The sequence below is a fragment of the Vicugna pacos genome, unplaced genomic scaffold (assembly GCF_048564905.1).
Source record: "Vicugna pacos unplaced genomic scaffold, VicPac4 scaffold_20, whole genome shotgun sequence".
NCBI lineage: Eukaryota > Metazoa > Chordata > Mammalia > Artiodactyla > Camelidae > Vicugna > Vicugna pacos.
This window is the reverse complement of record NW_027328741.1, coordinates 87267893-87289137: the sequence shown is the minus strand read 5'-3', so window position 1 is coordinate 87289137 and position 21245 is coordinate 87267893.

The window sequence follows — 21245 nt, the reverse complement described above, 5'->3', positions numbered from 1 at the left end:
GAATACAAAATATAGAATTTAGCAAATAGAATTTAGAACACTGAATATAGAATATAGCATACGGAATGCAGAATATAGACTTTGGAATATAGAATGAAGAACACAAATAATAGAATATATAAAAGAGAATACAGAAACCAGAATTTAGAAATGGAATGCAGAACACAGAATTTAGTATATAGAATATAGAATACTGAATATAGTATTTAGAAAATAGAATGCAGAACACAGAATTAAGAATATAGAATACAGAATTCTGAATATAGAATTTAACATATGGAATGCAGAACACAGAATTTAGAATACAGAATACGCAATACAGAATATAGAATATAGAATAAAGAATGAAGACCACAAAATATAGAATATATAAAAGAGAAAATAGTACCAAAAATTTTGAGATGGAATGCAGAACAGAGAAATTAGAATATAGAATACAGAATACTGAATATAAAATTTAGAATATAGAAAGTACAGCACAGAATTCAGAATATACAATACAGAATACTGAATATAGTATTTAGAATACAGAATATAGAACACAGAATATAGAATATAGAAACGGAATTCATAATATAGATTGTAGAATATAGAATGAAGAACACAAGTTATAGAGTATAGATTAGAGAATATAGAAGCCAGAATTTAGAATATGGAATGCAGAACACAGAATTTAGATTATAGAATACAGAATACTGAATATAGAATTTAGAATATAGAATGTAGAGCACAGAATATAGAATATAGAATACGGAATGAAGGATACAGTATACAGAATATAGAATGTAGACACAGAATATAGAATATGGAAAACAGAATTCAAAACCAAGAATTTAGAAAAGAGAATGAAGAACACAGAATTTGGAATATACAATACAGAATATTGTATATAAAATATAGAATATGGAATGTAGAACACAGGATTTAGAATATAGAATAGAGAATACTGGAGATAGTATATAATATATAGAATGTAGAACCCATAATATAGGATATTGGAAACGGAATACAGAAATTAGAATGTAGAATATATAATGAAGAATACACAATATAGAATATAGAATAGAAAATATAGAACCTAGAATTTAGAACATGGAATGCAGAACACAAAATTCACAATATAGAATACAGAATACTGAAGATAGAATTAAGAATATAGATTGTAGAACACAGAATATAGAATATAGAATATGGAATGCAGATTATAGGATGTGGAATATAGAATGAAGAACAGAAAATATAGAATATATAAAAGAAATTATAGAACCCAGAATTTAGAAATGGAATGCAGAACACAGAATTCACAATATAGAATACAGAACACTGAAGATAGAATTTAGAATATAGAATGTAGAACACAGAATATAGAATATAGAATATGGAATGCAGATTATAGGATGTAGAATATAGAATGAAGAACAGAAAATATAGAATATATAAAAGAAAATATACAACACAGAATTTAGAAATGGAATGCAGAACACAGAATTTAGAATATAGAATACAGAATACTGAATATAGAATATAGAACATATAATGCAGAACACAAAATTTAGAATATAGAATACTGAATACTGAATATAGAAATTAGAATATACAGTGTAGGATACAGCATATAGTATATAGAATACGGAATACAGTATATTGAATGTAGTATATAGAATGAATAAAACAAAATATAGAATATAGATTAGAGAATATAGAAGCCAGAATTTAGAAAATGGAATGCAGTACACAGAATTTAGAATATTGAATACAGAATACTGAATATAGAATTTAGAATACAGAATATAGAACACAGAGTATAGAATATAGAAAATGAATGCAGAATATAAAATGTAGGATATAGAACGAAGAACACGAAATTTTGAATATATAAAAAAGGATATAAAATCTAGAAGTTATTAATGGAATGCCAAACACAGAATTTAGAATATAGAATACGGAATACTGAATAGAGAATTTAGAATATATAATGCAGAACACAGAATATAGAATATAGAATACTGAATGCAGAATATAGAATACAGTATATAGAATGAAGAACACACAATATAGAATATAGAATAGAAAATATAGAATCCAGAATTTAGAACATGGAATGCAGAATACAGAATTTAGAATATAGAATACAGATTACTGAATATAGTATTTAGAATATAGAACGCAGAACACAGAATTAAGAATATAGTATACATAATACTGAATAAGAAATTAGAACATGGAATGAAGAACACAGAATTTAGAATATAGATTAGAGAATACTGAATATAGAATTTAGCTTATAGAATGTAGAACACAGAATATAGAATATAGAATACGCAATGCAGAATATAGAATGTAGAATATAGAATGAAGAACACACAATATAGAATATAGAATAGAAAATATAGAAACCAGAATGTAGAACATGGAATGCAGAACACAGAATTCACAATATACAATACAGAATACTGAAGATAGTATTTAGAATATAGAATGTAGAACACAGAATATAGAATATAGAATATGGAATGCAGAATATAGAATGTAGAATATAGAATGAAGAACAGAAAAGATAGAATATATAAAAGAAAATATAGAACCCAGAATTTAGAATTGGAATGCAGAACACAGAATTTAGAATATAGAATACAGAATACTGAATATAGAATTTAGAACATATAATGCAGAACACATAATTTAAAATATAGAATACAGAATACTGAATATAGAAATTAGAATATACAATGTAGGATACAGCATATAGTATATAGAATACGGAATACAGTATATTGAATGTAGAATATAGAATGTATAAAACAAAATATAGTATATAGGTTAGAGAATATAGAAGCAAGAATTTAGAACATTGAATGCAGAACACAGAATTTAGAATATAGAATACATAATAATGAATATAGAATTTAGAATATAGAATATAGAGCACAGAATATAGAATATAGATTCCGGAATGAAAAATATAGAATACAGAATATAGAATGTAGAACACAGAATATAGAATATGGAAAACAGAATACAAAACCAAGAATTTAGAAAATATAATGCAGAACACAGAATTTGGAATATAGAATACAGAATACTGTATATAAAATTTAGAACATGGAATACAGAACAGAATTTAGAATATAGAATAGAGAATACTGGAGATAGAATTTAGAATATAGAATGTAGTACCCATAATATAGAATATAGTAAACGGAATACAGAATATAGAATGTAAAATATAGAATGTAGAACACACAATGCAGAATATAGAATAGAAAGTATAGAACCCAGAATTTAGAACATGGAATGCAGAACACAGAATTCACAATATAGAATACAGAATACTGAAGAAAGAATTTAGAATATAGAATGTAGAACACAGAATATAAAATATAGAATAAGGAATGCAGAATATAGGATGTAGAATATAGAATGAAGAACAGAAAATATAGAATATATAAAAGAAATTATAGAACCCAGAATTTAGAAATGGAATGCAGAACACAGAATTTAGAATATAGAATACAGAATACTGAATATAGAATTTAGAATAAAGAATATAGAACACAGAATATAGAATAAAGGAAATGAATGCAGAATATTGAATATAGGATATAGAATGTAGAACACAAAATATTGAATATATAAAAAAGGATATAAAACCTAGAATTTATTAATGGAATGCCGAACACAGAATTTAGAATAGAGAATACGGAATAGTGAATATAGAATTTAGAAATTATCATGCAGAACACAGAATATTGATTATAGAATACATAATAATGATATAGAATTTACAACATAGAATGTAGAGCACAGAATATAGAATATAGAATACGGAATGAAAAATAAAGTATACAGAATATAGAATGTAGAACACAGAATATAGAATATGGAAAACAGAATACAAAACCAAGAATTTAGAAAATAGAAGGCAGAACACAGAATTAGGAATATACAATACAGAATACCGTAGATAAAATTAAGAATATGGAATGCAGAACACAGAATTTAGAATATAGAATAGAGAATACTGGAGATAGTATATAATATATAGAATGTAGAACCCATAATATAGAATATAGAAAACGGAATACAGAATATAGAATGTAGAATATATAATGAAGAACACACAATATACAATATTGAATAGGAAATATAGAACCCAGAATTTAGAACATGGAATGCAGAACACAGAATTCACAATATAGAATACAGAATACTGAGGATAGAATATAGAACACAGAATATAGAATATAGAACATGGAATGCAGAATATAGGATGCAGAATATACAATGAAGAATAGAAAATATAGAATATATAAAAGAAATTATAGAACCCAGAATTTAGAAATGGAATGCAGAACACAGAATTCACAATCTATAATACAGAATACAGAAGATAGAATTTAGAATATAGAATGTAGAACACAGAATATAGAATATAGAATATGGAATGCAGAATATAGGATGTAGAATATAGAATGAAGAACAGAAAATATAGAATATATAAAAGAAAATATAGAACACAGAATTTAGAAATGGAATGCAGAACACAGAATTTAGAATATAGAATACAGAATACTGAATATAGTATTTAGAACATATAATGCAGAACACATAATTTAGAATATAGAATACAGAATACTGAATATAGAAATTAGAATATACAATGTAGGATAGAGCATATAGTATATAGAATACGGAATACAGTATATAGAATGTAGAATATAGAATGAATAACACAAAATATAGAATATAGGTTAGAGAATATTGAAGCCAGAATTTAGAACATGGAATGCAGAACACAGAATTTAGAATATTGAATACAGAATACTGAATATAGAATTTAGAATACAGAATATAGGACTCAGAATATAGAATATAGAAAATGAATGCAGAATATAGAATTTAGCATATAGAATGAAGAACACAAAATATTGAATATATAAAAAAGGATATAAAACCTAGAATTTATTAATGGAATGCCCAACACAGAATTTAGAATATAGAATACGGAATAGTGAATATAGAAATTAGAATATATCATGCAGAACACATAATTTAGAATATAGAGTACAGAATACTGAATATAGAATTTAGAATATATAATACAGAATACTGAATATAGAATTTAGAATATACAATGTAGGATACAGCATATAGTATATAGAATACGGAATACAGTATATTGTATGGAGAATATAGAATGAATAACACAAAATATAGGATATACATTAGAGAATATAGAAGCCGGAATTTAGAAGTTGAAATGCAGACAAAGAATTTAGAATATTGAATACAGAATACTGAATATAGAATTTAGAATATAGAATGTAGAACACAAAATAGAGAATATATAAAAGAGAATGTAGAACGTAGAAATTAGTAATGAAATGCAGAACACAGAATTTAGAATACAGAATACTGAATATAGTATTTAGAACATGGAATGCAGAACACAGAATATAGTATATAGAATAAAGAATACTGAATAAAGGATTTAGAATATAGAATGTAGAACATAGAATATAGAGTATAGAAAATAGAATATAGAAGCCAGAATTTAGAACATGGAATGCGGAACACAGAATTTAGAATATTGAATACAGAATACTGAATATAGAATTTACAATACAGAATATAGAACACAGAATATAGAATATAGAAAATGAATTCAGAATATAGAATTTTGAATAAAGAATGAAGAACACAGAAATCAGAATATAGAATAAATAATACTGAATATAGAATTTTGAATATAGAATGTAGAACACAGAATTCAGAATATAGAATACAGAATACTGAATATAGTATTTAGAACATTGAAAGCAGAACACAGAATAAAGAACATAGAATACGGTGTACTGAATATAAAATTAGAATATATAATGCAGAACACAGAATATAGAATATAGAATACTGAATGCAGTATATAGAATACAGTATATAGAATGAAGAACACACAATATATAAGATGGAATAGAAAATATAGAACCCTGAATTTAGAACATGGAATGCAGAACACAGAATTCACAATATAGAACACAGAATACTGAAGATATAATTTAGAATATATAATTTAGAACACAGATTATAGATTATAGAATATGGAATGCAAAATTTAGAATGTAGAATATAGAATGAAGAACACAAAATATAGAATATATACAAGAAAATATAGAACCCAGAATTTAGAAATGGAATGCAGAACACAGAATTGAGAATATAGAATACAGAATACTGAATATAGTATTTAGAATATATAATGCAGAATACAGAATTTAGAATATAGAATACAGAATGCTGAATATTGTATTTAGAACATGGAAAGCAGAACACAGAATTAAGAATATATAATACGGAATATTGAATATAGAAATTAGAATATTGAATGTATAACACAGATAATAGAATATAGAATACGGAAGGCAGAATATTGAATACAGAGTATAGAATGTAGAAGACAGAATATAGGATAAGGAAAATGGAATACAGAAGCCAGAATTTAGAACATGGAATGCAGAACACAGAATTAAGATTTTACAATACAGAATACTGAATACAGTATTTAGAATATAGAACGCAGAACACAGAAATAAGAATATAGAATACATAATACTGAATAAGAAATTAGAACATGGAATGAAGAATACAGAATTTAGAATATAGATTAGAGAATACTGAATATAGAATTTAGCTTATAGAATGTAGATCCCAGAATATAGAATATAGAATACCGAATGCAGAATATAGAATGTAGAATATAGAATGAAGAACACAGAATATAGAGTTAGAAAAGAGAATATAGAATCCAGAATTTAGAACATGGAATGCAGAATACAGAATATAGAATATCGAATACAGAATACTAAATATAGAATTTAGCAAATAGAATTTAGAACACTGAATATAGAATATAGCATACGGAATGCAGAATATAGACTTTGTAATATAGAATGAAGAACACAAATAATAGAATATATAAAAGAGAATATAGAAACCAGAATTTAGAAATTGAATGCAGAACACAGAATTTAGTATATAGAATATAGAATACTGAATATAGTATTTAGAACATAGAATGCAGAACACAGAATTAAGAATATAGAATACAGAATACTGAATATAGAATTTAACATATGGAATGCAGAACACAGAATTTAGAATATAGAATACGCAACACAGAATATAGAATATAGAATATAGAATAAAGACCACAAAATATAGAATATATAAAAGAGAATATAGTACCAAAAATTTTGAGATGGAATGCAGAACAGAGAATTTAGAATATAGAATACAGAATACTGAATATAAAATTTAGAATATAGAAAGTACAGCACAGAATTCAGAATATACAATACAGAATACTGAATATAGTATTTAGAATACAGAATATAGAACACAGAATATAGAATATAGAAACGGAATTCATAATATAGAATGTAGAATATAGAATGAAGAACACAAGTTATAGAGTATAGATTAGAGAATATAGAAGCCAGAATTTAGAATATGGAATGCAGAACACAGAAATTAGAATATAGAATACAGAATACTGAATATAGAATTTAGAATATAGAATGTAGAGCACAGAATATAGAATATAGAATACGGAATGAAGCATATAGTATACAGAATATAGAATGTAGACACAGAATATAGAATATGGAAAACAGAATTCAAAACCAAGAATTTAGAAAATAGAATGCAGAACACAGAATTTGGAATATACAATACAGAATATTGTATATAAAATTTAGAATATGGAATGCACAACACAGAATTTAGAATAGAGAATAGAGAATACTGGAGATAGTATATAATATATAGAATGTAGAACCCATAATATAGAATATAGAATACAGACTATAGAATTTAGAATATATAATGAAGAACACACAATATAGAATATAGAATAGAAAATATAGAACCCAGAATTTAGAACATGGAATGCAGTACACAAAATTCACAATATAGAATACAGAATACTGAAGATAGAATTAAGAATATAGATTGTAGAACACAGAATATAGAATATAGAATATGCATTGCAGAATATAGGATGTAGAATATAGAATGAAGAACAGAAAATATAGAATATATAAAAGAAATTATAGAACCCAGAATTTAGAAATGGAATGCAGAACACATAATTCACAATATAGAATACAGAACACTGAAGATAGAATTTAGAATATAGAATGTAGAACACAGAATATAGAATATAGAATATGGAATGCAGATTATAGGATGTAGAATATAGAATGAAGAACAGAAAATATAGAATATATAAAAGAAAATATAGAACACAGAATTTAGAAATGGAATGCAGAACACAGAATTTAGAATATAGAATACAGAATACTGAATATAGAATATAGAACATATAATGCAGAACACATAATTTAGAATATAGAATACAGAATACTGAATATAGATATTAGAATATACAATGTAGGATACAGCATATAGTATATAGAATACGGAATACAGTATATTGAATGTAGAATGTAGAATGAATAAAACAAAATATAGAATATAGATTAGAGAATATAGAAGCCAGAATTTAGAACATGGAATGCAGTACACAGAATTTAGAATATTGAATACAGAATACTGAATATAGAATTTAGGATACAGAATATAGAACACAGAATATAGAATATAGAAAATGAATGCAGAATATAAAATGTAGGATATAGAACGAAGAACACGAAATATTGAATATATAAAAAAGGATATAAAATCTAGAAATTTTTAATGGAATGCCAAACACAGAATTTAGAATATAGAATACGGAATACTGAATAGAGAATTTAGAATATATAATGCAGAACACAGAATATAGAATATAGAATACTGAATGCAGAATATAGAATACAGTATATAGAATGAAGAACACACAATATAAAATATAGAATAGAAAATATAGAATCCAGAATTTAGAACATGGAATGCAGAATACAGAATTTAGAATATAGAATACAGATTGCTGAATATAGTATTTAGAATATAGAACGCAGAACACAGAATTAAGAATATAGTATACATAATACTGAATAAGAAATTAGAACATGGAATGAAGAACACAGAATTTAGAATATAGATTAGGGAATACTGAATATAGAATTCAGCTTATAGAATGTAGAACACAGAATATAGAATATAGAATACGCAATGCAGAATATAGAATGTAGAATATAGAATGAAGAACACACAATATAGAATATAGAATAGAAAATATAGAACCCAGAATGTAGAACATGGAATGCAGAACACAGAATTCACAATATAGAATACAGAATACTGAAGATAGTATTTAGAATATAGAATGTAGAACACAGAATATAGAATATAGAATATGGAATGCAGAATATAGAATGTAGAATATAGAATGAAGAACAGAAAACATAGAATATATAAAAGAAAATATAGAACCCAGAATTTAGAAATGGAATGCAGAACACAGAATTTATAATATAGAATACAGAATACTGAATATAGAATTTAGAACATATAATGCAGAACACATAATTTAGAATATAGAACACAGAATACTGAATATAGAATTTAGAATATATAATACAGAATACTGAATATAGAATTTAGAATATACAATGTAGGATACAGCATATAGTATATAGAATATGGAATACAGTATATTTTATGTAGAATATAGAATGAATAACACAAAATATAGGATATACATTAGAGAATATAGAAGCCAGAATTTAGAAGATGAAATGCAAAGGATTTAGACTATTGAATACAGAAAACTGAATATAGAATTTAGAATATAGAATGTAGAACACAAAATAGAGAATATATAAAAGAGAATGTAGAACGTAGAAATTAGTAATGAAATGCAGAACACAGAATTTAGAATACAGAATACTGAATATAGTATTTAGAACATGGAATGCAGAACACAGAATATAGTATATAGAATAAGGAATACTGAATAAAGGATTTAGAATATAGAATGTAGAACATAGAATATAGAGTGTAGAAAATAGAATATAGAAGCCAGAATTTAGAACATGGAATGCAGAACACAGAATTTAGAATATTGAATACACAATACTGAATATAGAATTTACAATACAGAATATAGAACACAGAATATTGAATATAGAAAATGAATTCAGAATATAGAATTTTGAATATAGAATGTAGAACACAGAATTCAGAATATAGAATACAGAATACTGAATATAGAATTTTGAATATAGAATGTAGAACACAGAATTCAGAATATAGAATACATAATACTGAATATAGTATGTAGAACATGGAAAGCAGAACACAGAATTAAGAAAATAGAATACGGTGTGCTGAATATAAAATTAGAATATATAATGCAGAACACAGAATATAGAATATAGAATACTGAATGCAGTATATAGAATACAGTATATAGAATGAAGAAAACACAATATATAAAATGGAATAGAAAATATAGAACCCTGAATTTAGAACATGGAATGCAGAACACAGAATTCACAATATAGAATACAGAATACTGAAGATATAATTTAGAATATATAATTTAGAACACAGATTATAGATTATAGAATATGGAATGCAAAATATAGAATGTAGAATATAGAATGAAGAACACAAAATATAGAATATATAAAAGAAAATATAGAACCCAGAATTTAGAAATGGAATGCAGAACACAGAATTTAGAATATAGAATACAGAATACTGAATATAGTATTTAGAACATATAATGCAGAATACAGAATTTAGAATATAGAATACAGAATGCTGAATATAGTATTTAGAACATGGAAAGCAGAACACAGAATTAAGAATATAGAATACGGAATATTGAATATAGAAATTAGAATATTGAATGTATAACACAGATAATAGAATTTAGAATACTGAATACAGAATATTGAATACAGAGTATAGAATGTAGAAGAAAGAATATAGGATATGGAAAATAGAATACAGAAGCCAGAATTTAGAACATGGAATGCAGAACACAGAATTTAGATTATACAATACAGAATACTGAATATATTATTTAGAATATAGAATGCAGAACACAGAATTAAGAATATAGAATACATAATACTGAATAAGAAATTAGAACATGGAATGAAGAATACAGAATTTAGAATATAGATAAGAGAATACTGAATATAGAATTTAGCTTATAGAATGTAGATCACAGAATATAGAATATAGAATACCGAATGCAGAATATAGAATGTAGAATATTGAATGAAGAACACAGAATATAGAGTTAGAAAAGAGAATATAGAATCCAGAATTTAGAACATGGAATGCAGAATACAGAATATAGAATATAGAATACAGAATACTAAATATAGAATTTAGCAAAAGAATTTAGAACACTGAATATAGAATATAGCATACGGAATGCAGAATATAGACTTTGGAATATAGAATGAAGAACACAAATAATAGAATATATAAAAGAGAATATAGAAACCAGAATTTAGAAATGGAATGCAGAACACAGAATTTAGTATATAGAATATAGAATACTGAATATAGTATTTAGAACATAGAATGCAGAACACAGAATTAAGAATATAGAATACAGAATACTGAATATACAATTTAACATATGGAATGCAGAACACAGAATTTAGAATATAGAATACGCAATACAGACTATAGAATATAGAATATAGAATGAAGACCACAAAATATAGAATATATAAAAGAGAAAATAGTACCAAAAATTTTGAGATGGAATGCAGAACAGAGAATTTAGAATATAGAATACAGAATACTGAATTTAGAATTTAGAATATAGAAAGTACACCACAGAATTCAGAATATACAATACAGAATACTGAATATAGCATTTAGAATACAGAATAAAGAACACAGCATATAGAATATAGAAACGGAATTCATAATAAAGAATGTAGAATATAGAATGAAGAACACAAGTTATAGAGTATAGATTAGAGAATATAGAAGCCAGAATTTAGAATATGGAATGCAGAACACAGAATTTAGAATATAGAATACACAATACTGAATATAGAATTTAGAATATAGAATGTAGAGCACAGAATATAGAATATAGAATACGGAATGAAGGATAGAGTTTACAGAATATAGAATGTAGACACAGAATATAGAATATGGAAAACAGAATTCAAAACCAAGAATTTAGAAAATAGAATGCAGAACACAGAATTTGGAATATACAATACAGAATATTGTATATAAAATTTAGAATATGGAATGCAGAACACAGAATTTAGAATATAGAATAGAGAATACTGGAGATAGTATATAATATATAGAATGTAGAACCCATAATATAGAATATAGAATACAGACTATAGAATTTAGAATATATAATGAAGAACACACAATATAGAATATAGAATAGAAGATATAGAACCCAGAATTTAGAACATGGAATGCAGAACACAAAATTCACAATATAGAAAACAGAATACTGAAGATAGAATTAAGAATATAGATTGTAGAACACAGAATATAGAATACAGAATATGGAATGCAGAATATAGGATGTAGAATATAGAATGAAGAACAGAAAATATAGAATATATAAAAGAAATTATAGAACCCAGAATTTCGAAATGGAATGCAGTACACAGAATTGACATTATAGAATACAGAATACTGAATATAGAATATAGAACATATAATGCAGAACACATAATTTAGAATATAGAATACAGAATACTGAATATAGAATTTAGAATATATAATACAGAATACTGAATATAGAAATTAGAATATACAATGCAGGATACAGCATATAGTATATAGAATACGGAATACAGTATATTGAATATAGAATATAGAATGAATAAAACAAAATATAGAATATATATTAGAGAATATAGAAGCCAGAATTTAGAACATGGAATGCAGTACACAGAATTTAGAATATTGAATACAGAATACTGAATATAGAATTTAGAATACAGAATATAGAACACAGAATATAGAATATAGAAAATGAATGCAGAATATAAAATGTAGGATATAGAACGAAGAACACAAAATATTGAATATATAAAAAAGGATATAAAATCTAGAAATTATTAATGGAATGCCAAACACAGAATTTAGAATATAGAATACGGAATACTGAATATAGAATTTAGAATATATAATGCAGAACACAGAATATAGAATATAGAATACTGAATGCAGAATATAGAATACAGTATATAGAATGAAGAACACACAATATAAAATATAGAATAGAAAATATAGAATCCAGAATTTAGAACATGGAATGCAGAATACAGAATTTAGAATATACAATACAGATTGCTGAATATAGTATTTAGAATATAGAACGCAGAACACAGAATTAAGAATATAGTATACATAATACTGAATAAGAAATTAGAACATGGAATGAAGAACACAGAATTTAGAATATACATTATGGAATACTGAATATAGAATTTAGCTTATAGAATGTAGAACACAGAATATAGAATATAGAATACGCAATGCAGAATATAGAATGTAGAATATAGAATGAAGAACACACAATATAGAATATAGAATAGAAAATATAGAACCCAGAATGTAGAACATGGAATGCAGAACACAGAATTCACAATATAGAATACAGAATACTGAAGATAGTATTTAGAATATAGAATGTAGAACACAGAATATAGAATATAGAATATGGTATGCAGAATATAGAATGTAGAATATAGAATGAAGAACAGAAAACATAGAATATATAAAAGAAAATATAGAACCCAGAATTCAGAAATGGAATGCAGAACACAGAATTTAGAATATAGAATACAGAATACTGAATATAGAATTTAGAACATATAATGCAGAACACATAATTTAGAATATAGAACACAGAATACTGAATATAGAATTTAGAATATATAATACAGAATACTGAATATAGAATTTAGAATATACAATGTAGGATACAGCATATAGTATATAGAATACGGAATACAGTATATTTTATGTAGAATATAGAATGAATAACACAAAATATAGGATATACATTAGAGAATATAGAAGCCAGAATTTAGAAGATGAAATGCAAAGGATTTAGACTATTGAATACAGAATACTGAATATAGAATTTAGAATATAGAATGTAGAACACAAAATAGAGAATATATAAAAGAGAATGTAGAACGTAGAAATTAGTAATGAAATGCAGAACACAGAATTTAGAATACAGAATACTGAATATAGTATTTAGAACATGGAATGCAGAACACAGAATATAGTATATAGAATAAGGAATACTGAATAAAGGATTTAGAATATAGAATGTAGAACATAGAATATAGAGTGTAGAAAATAGAATATAGAAGCCAGAATTTAGAACATGGAATGCAGAACACAGAATTTAGAATATTGAATACACAATACTGAATATAGAATTTACAGTACAGAATATAGAACACAGAATATTGAATATAGAAAATGAATTCAGAATATAGAATTTTGAATATAGAATGTAGAACACAGAATTCAGAATATAGAATACAGAATACTGAATATAGAATTTTGAATATAGAATGTAGAACACAGAATTCAGAATATAGAATACATAATACTGAATATAGTATTTAGAACATGGAAAGCAGAACACAGAATTAAGAACATAGAATACGGTGTACTGAATATAAAATTAGAATATATAATGCAGAACACAGAATATAGAATATAGAATACTGAATGCAGTATATAGAATACAGTATATAGAATGAAGAACACACAATATATAAAATGGAATAGAAAATATAGAACCCTGAATTTAGAACATGGAATGCAGAACACAGAATTCACAATATAGAATACAGAATACTGAAGATATAATTTAGAATATATAATTTAGAACACAGATTATAGATTATAGAATATGGAATGCAAAATATAGAATGTAGAATATAGAATGAAGAACACAAAATATAGAATATATAAAAGAAAATATAGAACCCAGAATTTAGAAATGGAATGCAGAACACAGAATTTAGAATATAGAATACAGAATACTGAATATAGTATTTAGAATATATAATGCAGAATACAGAATTTAGAATATACAATACAGAATGCTGAATATAGTATTTAGAACATGGAAAGCAGAACACAAAATTAAGAATATAGAATACGGAATATTGAATATAGAAATTAGAATATTGAATGTATAACAAAGATAATACAATATAGAATACTGAATACAGAATATTGAATACAGAGTATAGAATGTAGAAGACAGAATACAGGATATGGAAAATAGAATACAGAAGCCAGAATTTAGAACATGGAATGCAGAACACAGAATTTAGATTATACAATACAGAATACTGAATACAGTATTTAGAATATAGAACGCAGAACACAGAATTAAGAATATAGAATACATAATACTGAATAAGAAATTAGAACATGGAATGAAGAATACAGAATTTAGAATATAGATTAGAGAATACTGAATATAGAATTTAGCTTATAGAATGTAGATCACAGAATATAGAATATAGAATACCGAATGCAGAATATAGAATGTAGAATATAGAATGAAGAACACAGAATTTAGAAATAGAATAGAGAATATAGAATCCAGAATTTAGATCATGGAATGTAGAATACATAATTTAGAATATAAAATACGGAATACTAAATATAGAAATTAGCAAATAGAATTTAGAACACTGAATATAGAATATAGAACACGGAAAGCAGAATATAGACTTTAGAATATTGAATGAAGAACACAAATAATAGAATATATAAAAGAGAATATAGAACCCAGAATTTAGAAATGGAATGCAGAACACAGAATTTAGTATATAGAATATAGAATACTGAATATAGGTCTTAGTATATAGAACGTAGAACACAGACTATAGAATATAGAATAAGAAATGCAGAATATAGAATACAGAATACGGATTATAGAATTTAGAACATATAATGTAGAACACATAATTTGAATATAGAATACAAAATACTGAATATAGCATTTAGAATATACAATGTAGGATACAGCATATAGTATAAAGAATACGGAATGCAGTATACTGAATGTAGAATATATAATGAATAACACAAAATATAGAATATAGATAAGAGAATATAGAAGCCAGAATTTAGAACATGGAATGCAGAACACAGAATTTAGAATATTGAATACAGAATACTGAATATAGGATTTAGAATACAGAATATAGAACACAGAATATAGAATATAGAAAATGAATGCAGAATATAGAATGTAGGATATCGAATGAAGAACACAAAATATTGAATATATAAGAAAGGATATAAAACTTAGAATTTAGTAATGGAATGCGGAACACAGAATATAGAATATAGAATACGGAATACTGAATATAGAATTTAGAATATATAATGCAGAACACAGAATATAGAATATAGAATACTGAATGCAGAATATAGAATACAGTATATAGAATGAAGAACACACAATACAGAATATAGAATAGAAAATATAGAACCCTGAATTTAGAACATGGAATGCAGAACACAGAATTCACAATATAGAATAAAGAATATTGAATATAGAATTTAGAATATAGAATTTAGAACACAGATTATAGAATATAGAATATGGAATGCAAAATATAGAATGTAGAATATAGAATGAAGAACACAAAATAAAATATATAAAAGAAAATATAGAACCCAGAATTTAGAAATGGAATGCAGAACACAGAATTGAGAATATAGAATACAGAATACTGAATATAGAATTTAGAAAATATAATGCATAACACAGAATTTAGAAAATAGAATACAGAATGCTGAATATAGTATTTAGAACATGGAAAGCAGAACACAGAATTAAGAATATACAATACGGAATAATGAATATAGAAATTAGAATATTGAATGTGTCACACAGATTACAGAATATAGAATACGGAAGGCAGAATATTGAATACAGAGTATAGAATGTAGAAGACAGAATATAGAATATGGAATAGAGAATACAGAAACCAGAATTTAGAACATGGAATGCAGAACACAGAATTTAGATTATAGAATACAGAATACTGAATATAGTATTTAGAATATAAAACGCAGAACACAGAATTAAGAATATAGAATACATAATACTGAATAAGAAATTAGAACATGGAATGAAGAACACAGAATTTAGAATATAGATTAGAGAATACTGAATATAGAATTTAGCATATAGAATGTAGAACACAGAATATAGAATATAGAATACGGAATGCAGAATATAGAATGTAGAATATAGAATGAAGAACACAAAATATAGAGTATAGATTAGCGAATATAGAAGCCAGAATTTATAATATGGAATGCAGAACACAGAATTTAAAATATAGAATACAGAATACTGAATATAGACTTTAGAATATAGAATGTAGAGCACAGAATATAGAATATAGTATACGGAATGAAAAATATAATATACAGAAAATAGAATGTAGAACACAGAATATAGAATATGGAAAACAGAATACAAAACCAAGAATTTAGAAAATATAATGCAGAACACAGAATTTGGAATATACAATACAGAATACTGTATATAAAATTTAGAATATGGAATGCAGAACACAGAATTTAGAATATAGAATAGAGAATACTGGAGATAGTATATAATATATAGAATGTAGAACCCATAATATAGGATATTGGAAACGGAATACAGAATATAGAATGTAGAATATATAATGAAGAACACACAATATAGAATATAGAATAGAAAATATAGAACCTAGAATTTAGAACATGGAATGCAGAACACAAAATTCACAATATAGAATACAGAATACTGAAGAAAGAATTAAGAATACATATTGTAGAACACAGAATATAGAATATAGAATATGGAATGCAGAATATAGGATGTAGAATATAGAATGAAGAACAGAAAATATAGAATATATAAAAGAAATTATAGAACCCAGAATTTAGAAATGGAATGCAGAACACAGAATTCACAATATAGAATACAGAACACTGAAGATAGAATTTAGAATATAGAATGTAGAACACAGAATATAGAATATTGAATATGGAATGCAGATTATAGGATGTAGAATATAGAATGAAGAACAGAAAATATAGAATATATAAAAGAAAATATACAACACAGAATTTAGAAATGGAATGCAGAACACAGAATTTAGAATATAGAATACAGAATACTGAATATAGAATATAGAACATATAATGCAGAACACATAATTTAGAATATAGAATACAGAATACTGAATATAGAAATTAGAATATACAGTGTAGGATACAGCATATAGTATATAGAATACGGAATACAGTATATTGAATGTAGTATATAGAATGAATAAAGCAAAATATAGAATAAAGATTAGAGAATATAGAAGCCAGAATTTAGAAAATGGAATACAGTACACAGAATTTAGAATATTGAATACAGAATACTGAATATAGAATTTAGAATACAGAATATAGAACACAGAGTATAGAATATAGAAAATGAATGCAGAATATAAAATGTAGGATATAGAACGTAGAACACGAAATATTGAATATATAAAAAAGGATATAAAATCTAGAAATTATTAATGGAATGCCAAACACAGAATTTAGAATATAGAATACGGAATACTGAATAGAGAATTTAGAATATATAATGCAGAACTCAGAATATAGAATATAGAATACTGAATGCAGAATATAGAATACAGTATATAGAATGAAGAACACACAATATAGAATATAGAATAGAAAATATAGAATCCAGAATTTAGAACATGGAATGCAGAATACAGAATTTAGAATATAGAATACAGATTACTGAATATAGTATTTAGAATATAGAACGCAGAACACAGAATTAAGAATATAGTATACATAATACTGAATAAGAAATTAGAACATGGAATGAAGAACACAGAATTTAGAATATAGATTAGAGAATACTGAATATAGAATTTAGCTTATAGAATGTAGAACACAGAATATAGAATATAGAATACGCAATGCAGAATATAGAATGTAGAATATAGAATGAAGAACACACAATATAGAATATAGAATAGAAAATATAGAACCCAGAATGTAGAACATGGAATGCAGAACACAGAATTCACAATATAGAATACAGAATACTGAAGATAGAATTTAGAATATAGAATGTAGAACACAGAATATAAAATATAGAATAAGGAATGCAGAATATAGGATGTAGAATATAGAATGAAGAACAGAAAAGATAGAATATATAAAAGAAATTATAGAACCCAGAATTTAGAAATGGAATGCAGAACACAGAATTTAGAATATAGAATACAGAATACTGAATATAGAATTTAGAACATATAATGCAGAACACATAATTTAAAATATAGAATACAGAATACTGAATATAGAAATTAGAATATACAATGTAGGATACAGCATATAGTATATAGAATACGGAATACAGTATATTGAATGTAGAATATAGAATGAATAACACAAAATATAGTATATAGGTTAGAGAATATAGAAGCAAGAATTTAGAACATGGAATGCAGAACACAGAATTTAGAATATAGAATACATAATAATGAATATAGAATTTAGAATATAGAATGTAGAGCACAGAATATAGAATATAGATTGCGGAATGAAAAATATAGAATACAGAATATAGAATGTAGAACACAGAATATAGAATATGGAAAACAGAATACAAAACCAAGAATTTAGAAAATATAATGCAGAACACAGAATTTGGAATATAGAATACAGAATACTGTATATAAAATTTAGAACATGGAATACAGAACAGAATTTAGAATATAGAATAGAGAATACTGGAGATAGAATTTAGAATATAGAATGTAGTACCCATAATATAGAATATAGTAAACGGAATACAGAATATAGAATGTAGAATATAGAATGTAGAACACACAATGTAGAATATAGAATAGAAAGTATAGAACCCAGAATTTAGAACATGGAATGCAGAACACAGAATTCACAATATAGAATACAGAATACTGAAGATAGAATTTAGAATATAGAATGTAAAACACAGAATATAAAATATAGAATAAGGAATGCAGAATATAGGATGTAGAATATAGAATGAAGAACAGAAAATATAGAATATATAAAAGAAATTATAGAACCCAGAATTTAGAAATGGAATGCAGAACACAGAATTTAGAATATAGAATACAGAATACTTAATATAGAATTTAGAATAAAGAATATAGAACACAGAATATAGAATAAAGGAAATGAATGCAGAATATTGAATGTAGGATATAGAATGTAGAACACATAATATTGAATATATAAAAAAGGATATAAAAGCTAGAATTTATTAATGGAATGCCGAACACAGAATTTAGAATAGAGAATACGGAATAGTGAATATAGAATTTAGAAATTATCATGCAGAACACAGAATATTGATTATAGAATACATAATAATGATATAGAATTTACAACATAGAATGTAGAGCACAGAATATAGAATATAGAATACGGAATGAAAAATAAAGTATACAGAATATAGAATGTAGAACACAGAATATAGAATATGGAAAACAGAATACAAAACCAAGAATTTAGAAAATAGAAGGCAGAACACAGAATTTGGAATATACAATACAGAATACCGTAGATAAAATTAAGAATATGGAATGCAGAACACAGAATTTAGAATATAGAATAGAGAATACTGGAGATAGTATATAATATATAGAATGTAGAACCCATAATATAGAATATAGAAAACGGAATACAGAATATAGAATGTAGAATATATAATGAAGAACACACAATATAGAATATAGAATAGGAAATAAAGAACTCAGAATTTAGAACATGGAATGCAGAACACAGAATTCACAATATAGAATACAGAATACTGAAGATAGAATGTAGAACACAGAATATAGAATATAGAATACGGAATGCAGAATATTGAATACAGAGTATAGAATGTAGAAGACAGAATATAGAATATGGAAAATAGAATACAGAAGCCAGAATTACAACATGGAATGCAGAACATAGAATTTAGAATATAGAATACAGAATACTGAATATAGTATTTAGAATATAGAACGCAGAACACAGAATTAAGAATATAGAATACATAATACTGAATTAGAAATTAGAACATGGAATGAAGAACACAGAATTTAGAATATAGATTAGGGAATACTGAATATAGAATTTAGCATATAGAATGTAGAACACAGAATAAAGAATATAGAATACGGAATGCA